Source organism: Psammomys obesus, unplaced genomic scaffold (genome assembly GCF_907164565.1).
Source record: "Psammomys obesus unplaced genomic scaffold, mPsaObe1.curated_primary_1811, whole genome shotgun sequence".
NCBI classification, from domain to species: domain Eukaryota; kingdom Metazoa; phylum Chordata; class Mammalia; order Rodentia; family Muridae; genus Psammomys; species Psammomys obesus.
In genome coordinates this window covers 16,728,657-16,734,073 of record NW_026596046.1, presented here as the reverse complement: position 1 = coordinate 16,734,073, position 5,417 = coordinate 16,728,657, and positions in this window count along the sequence as shown.

The window sequence follows — 5,417 nt, the reverse complement described above, 5'->3', positions numbered from 1 at the left end:
GGAAATACTCCTGGCCTGTCTTTTTGGAGTCCTGAGAGTGATTTCTTTTATTTCCAGTTGAAGAGGGCATCCAAGAAGAGCATGTGGTGTGTCCAGCGTTGGGGTGTCATCTGGCGTCCCATGATTGGGTGAACTTGTGATACCTGCAGTTTCTAGGCTGGGTATCCATGACCTCCTTTTCAAACCCAGCAACCCTGGGAACTGATCAGGCCCCAGCCAGACCTCAGCTGGGCCGGTTCACATCTTCTGTAATGGCCACCTTCTCTCCCTCCCCCATCCCCGGAAATCCCTGGGCTGGGCTTTTCGTTCCCTGGTTCCCAGGCAGTGCAGCTGGTGCTGTAGGCTGGGGAGGGGGTGGAGGACGCAGCAGAAAGTCTGTGGGAGGGAGCTGTCTCTTAGTTCCAAAGGCGAGCATGGCTGTAACTGCCCCCTCCCTCCCGACATGATGCTTCCCCTAATTCCCACACTGGTGTCTCAGCAAATAAGGTTAATTTTTTTCTCTCCATTTGCTCATGATAGCTACTTAAATGTGTGTACGCTGCTCCTAGTAATTGTCAGAGCTGAGAGAAAATTAGAGCAGATTTGGTGTATTCATATTTTTGAGTCCCAGATCTGTTGGCAAATATCTGGTTTCTTTTTTTTTTTTTTCTCTGAGCCTGAAGACCTTGGGCATCATCTCTTAGGTCCTACGAGTATTTGGATTCCTTTACTGCTTTTAGAGACAGAAACCAGGAGCTTACAGTGGGGAGGGAGGGAGGGTTGGGAAATACACTGATATGGAGGCCACAGAGAATAGTAGAAAGAAGGAGAGGACTTTGAGCAGGGCTGATTATGCATGGTTTATCATGCAGCTTCTAAACTTTATTGCAAGGAAGTAACTGTGAAAGGTGGCTCTGGGCATCAGATGGGGAGGTGTCCAGGTCATCAGCTAGCAGGTTTAAGAAGAACTGGGGTTTGACCTCGATTTGCCTAGTGTTGAACCACACGCCTCAGTTCTTCTCAGAACAAGGAGGGGTAACGCCTCCTAAGAATGGAAGCCTTTTCCTTGACTTTCTAGGCGTGAGTAATCATCTGGTCGGTGAATAGATGTTAGTAGTTAAAGAGCAAGGTGCTAATGGGATGTACAGAGGTCTTGTTTGTCCGTGTCCTGTAAGTTGGGATTAGTGGCTGTCATGTGGGTAGTGCTGAATGTACCCCGGTTATTTACCTGTGCCACCATATTGTGATCATGGGTCCCCCAAGTTATAGAGAAGGCAGCGTCAGATCAGAGAAAAAAAGTTGCATGCTCAAGGTGACAAGGCCCAGTATGTTCTCAGTGCTAAATGACTGGATTAGTATAGAGCTGGGCCTGAAAGCCAATGTTCTATCGTCTGAGCCAAAGGCTCAGGGCCAGGTCAGGGGGAAGGTGTGACACAGACTTCTCGGTGGGGAGCAGGTGCAGAGAAGGTCAGTGTGGGAGGTGGTGATGGTAGAGCAGGAGCCAGGGAGCTGAGCAGGAGTGGGTAGGTTGGCAGAGAAGCATAACAGGGTGCAGTGGGGACCCCAGGAGTTAGAGAGGGCTGAATTGGGGCACATGGTTCAGAAGAAAGCTTTTCTTGTTTGTAGGGAAGGATGAGGCCACTATGGTAGGGGTGCTGTGCCTGGGCTGTGACCCAGGATTAGGCAGGAAGTGCACTAAAGGTATTGTTCCGGCATCTACTCTTTCCAGCCTTCTCTGGACTCTGAGAACAGAACCACTGAGCTTTCTGCTTCTAGAAGCCCCTTGTTATGTTCCTAGTCATGGAGAAGTCTGTCATTCTAGGATCGGGGAACTAGTGAGCCCAAGGCATTCTACAATTTTCAGTTCCTAACTTCTCTTGTTGACCTACATGAGGTATCAGGCAATTAAAAACTTTCATTCATCAACTCCTTCCCAAATGTGTGATGACTGTTCTAGAGATATCATCAAGGCAGGCTCTGAGAAAACATAGGAAGCTACAGGTTCTGTCCCTCCTGGTACCTGCTGGCTCCCTCCTGGCTGAGGACATAGGCATAGAACCATTGCATGTACGTGGAGAGACAAAAAAAATGCAGGGTTGTAGAGCAACTATCCTCTTATGTATGACTACAGAGTCCCTTGCCTGTCCTCAGCCCTGATTGGAAAGATCATGAGCCCCAGGATATTTAAATTTTAAAGCCTGGAATATAGAAGGGCGGTTCTTTCAGGGATCAGGAAGGCTACCAGAGTCCCCCCTCCATCCCTTTGCCAATCTTGGTTCCCTCTGAAAAGAGAAGACTCTGTCTCTCTGGATGCCCTTGAACTGGATCAATGGAGAGGTAAATGGCTGCATGCTCCTAGGAGTGTCTACAGCAGAGACTGGGTGTGGGTGCTGCTGAAAGCTCGGTGTCCCCCAAGCCTTTTTATTATCGCGAATTCCTGTCGGTGAGCTGCCAAACCCTCTTTTAAAAAGCTCCCTCCTTTGGCATTTGATTTTACTTCTTCAGAAACAGAAAATGGAGTGGTAGTGGCTTCTTTCCTGAATGCTCCAGCTACCAGCATTGTTTACCTGTTGCTGTCTACAGTAGGCATTTCCTTATCTGATGGGGCAGAACCTAGGTCCACCGTGACACACTGGCTGGTGGCAGCCACCCTCATGGGCTGCCCCTTCGCACTCTGCGACATTGAATTCTCAGTCTCACCCAATTGTTCACAGCTTACAGTGACTCAGCAAGGGTTGTCTTCCACAGTAGAGACCGATGCCACCTCTTACTCAGCTGGAGCGACAAACAGGTGACAACTGGCATGGGACAGGATCAAGTATCTGTTGTTCAGGGGGAGATACAGCCTTATGTACTGTGCCTACTTCCCCAGGGACCCAAGACTTGTTAGATACCCTCTGTTGGCACACAATTCTGAGGTTTAGGAGCAGAGCTGCAGGGCATTATGGGTGGTTGCCAGCATCCCACAGCACTGGCAGTGGGGCCCACAGGCTTGCCAGGACCTTCTGTGCAACTGTAAATGAGGTGAGCTTTGGGAAGGCAGTGGGTTCCACCATCGATGGGCTGCTGAAGCTTCCAAACTGGGGCAGTAAAGCCCTTAGGAACGCTCAAAGGGGGCACACAAAAGCCAACATGGTATGCTTACTGTAGGGCAGGCATTGTTCAAAGCACCTTACTCCATTATCTTTTGACCACCTTATGAGTTAAAGACTGTTACTGAAGTGGAAATTGAGGCATAGAGCCTATGAAACAGACACTTATGCGAGGTAAGTTCAACTCTTGGTGAGTGACATGATGCTATATTGAGTCTCTTCGGAGTTTGTTACTCCTTGGGTCCCCAGAGTTGGATCACTGGAAGACTGTGGGATTTAAAGCCATTAAAGAACTTGAATGCATTGCCACATCTGGAGCAGGGAAGATCTAGAAAGCTGTGATTCTGAAGAAGGGGGAAACAACTGAGGTGCTCTGCTCAGATAAGAGGCGGAAGAGAGGCAGTCGGCCCTGTATCTTGTAGAAAAGACGGTGTGTTCAATCACAGCACCAAAATGGAAGCTTTAGAGAGGCTGGCTTCATCATTTCAAAACGAAGATGAGCCAATGAATAGGGCTGCTTGAAACAACACAGAAGGCTTTGGGTGACACTGAACTGCCTGTCTCCAAGGATGTTTAAGGTGCAGTCAGTGGGGACCAGAATATGTGGCAGAGGAAATTCTGTACCAAGTAAGGTGGCTCTGGGTGATGTGTGAGGTTGTTTCAGCCAAGGTAGGCTGTGGGTCTGACCTTCATGGTAGATAGAACAGGGGTGCAGGGTCACCCAGGCTTCAGCAGGAGAATCAAGAAATCTATCAAGGAATTTTCTTCAACAGACAGGAGCACTCTCCACCAGATCAGCAGGTAGCCCCAACCTCCTAGGAGATGTTTGTCCCAGATCTTGGAATTTGAATCAGGGTCCTGAACTGGGGTGTCCTGTGTCTATATTTTTACTGCTCTGTAGGATTACTTTGATGCTTAACTTGTCTACCATCACAGGTTTGCTTTCAGCATCCAGGTGCTGCTGAAATGTTCTCCTTGGCCTCTGACCTTACAAATAGCATTGTATGTTCTTAGTCTTCAACCAGCCCTCTCGCACTGGCATCTTGAGCAGCCATCTTTCTGTAGCACTAGAAGAGTTCTGTCTCTTCCACATAGCTCTTCAGAAGAGCAAGTTCTTCAGAGCCCAGTCTTCCCACTGTCTTCTCAGGAGCTCCTCTCAGTTGATACTCAGGACCACAGCTCCCTTCTCAGCTCCCACTTAGAGACTGGGTCCTAAATCTGCTCAAGCTAGAAAGCTGTGCAGGAGTGTGTGTGGATCCACCATGCTTAGGGGCTAACCACATCCCAGAACTATGGCCACTGATCCAGAAGTGTGGGTCCATTGGAAAAGGGGATGTGGCAAGGTGAAAAAGGTGACCAGTGAGTGTGTGTGTTTGTGTGTGTGTGTGTGTGTGTGTGTGTGTGTGTGTGTGTGTGTGGTGGGGTTCCTAGAAAGCAGTGCTTGCTGGGGTCAGCATGCCATATCTTTTGCTTTCGGGATTTCTACTCCCTTCCTAGATACAGGGACTTTGAGCTGCCTTGAATCCCTCTTCAACAGTCAAGCAGAAGTTCCAAGCATTCAGACATCTGGAGCAGGTTCCTTTAAGAAAGAGACATGTGTTTGATTTCTGTGGGTATACAGAGAGGAGAGTAGAACCGCTGTGTCCTGTTAGGTAGCCCTATCTGACCTCTGAGGTTGGAGACTTCCTTGGGACCTTTGGAAGCCGTTGGAATCTTTTTTTGACCCTTTGCATCTGCCTTGCTGTGAAAGCTTTCTAGAGCTTTACCTTATATACAGAGAAACAAACAAACTTTGTTCATTCTTGTCTCTTCTTGGTCAGCAGGGAAGGGCGATGGTGGTGGTGTGCACTGTTGAGCTTCCTCATTTAGGAAACTCCATCTGGCAGCAGAAAAGATGGGGACAGATTATCCTGATTGTCTGGATGCTGAGATGAGTCATATCTCCAGGACACAGAGGCCACATACTGGGAATTCAGGATGATATGACAAATCACTCTTCCTTGTCAACTAGGGCATTCTTAGCAAGATGATAAGATACCCCAAATGCTCTGGGTACCTGTTGACTGAGGTGGGGGGCTGTCTAGGCCAGGGACTTTGTCCTCTTCCTGCACCCAACTCTGGCTTTCTTTGGCTGGTTTTCTGTGGGCTGTAGGAGCTCTATTGTAGGAGCTCTATTGGCAGTAAAAGTTTAAAGGTCTGCTCTCTGTGTGTGTGTGTGTGTGTGTGTGTGTGTGTGTACAAGTGTATGTGCAATCCAGAAAGTGACATCTGGTATTTTCCTTGATTGCTTCCTACCTTATTTATTTATTTATTTATTTATTTATTTATTTATTTATTTATTTATTT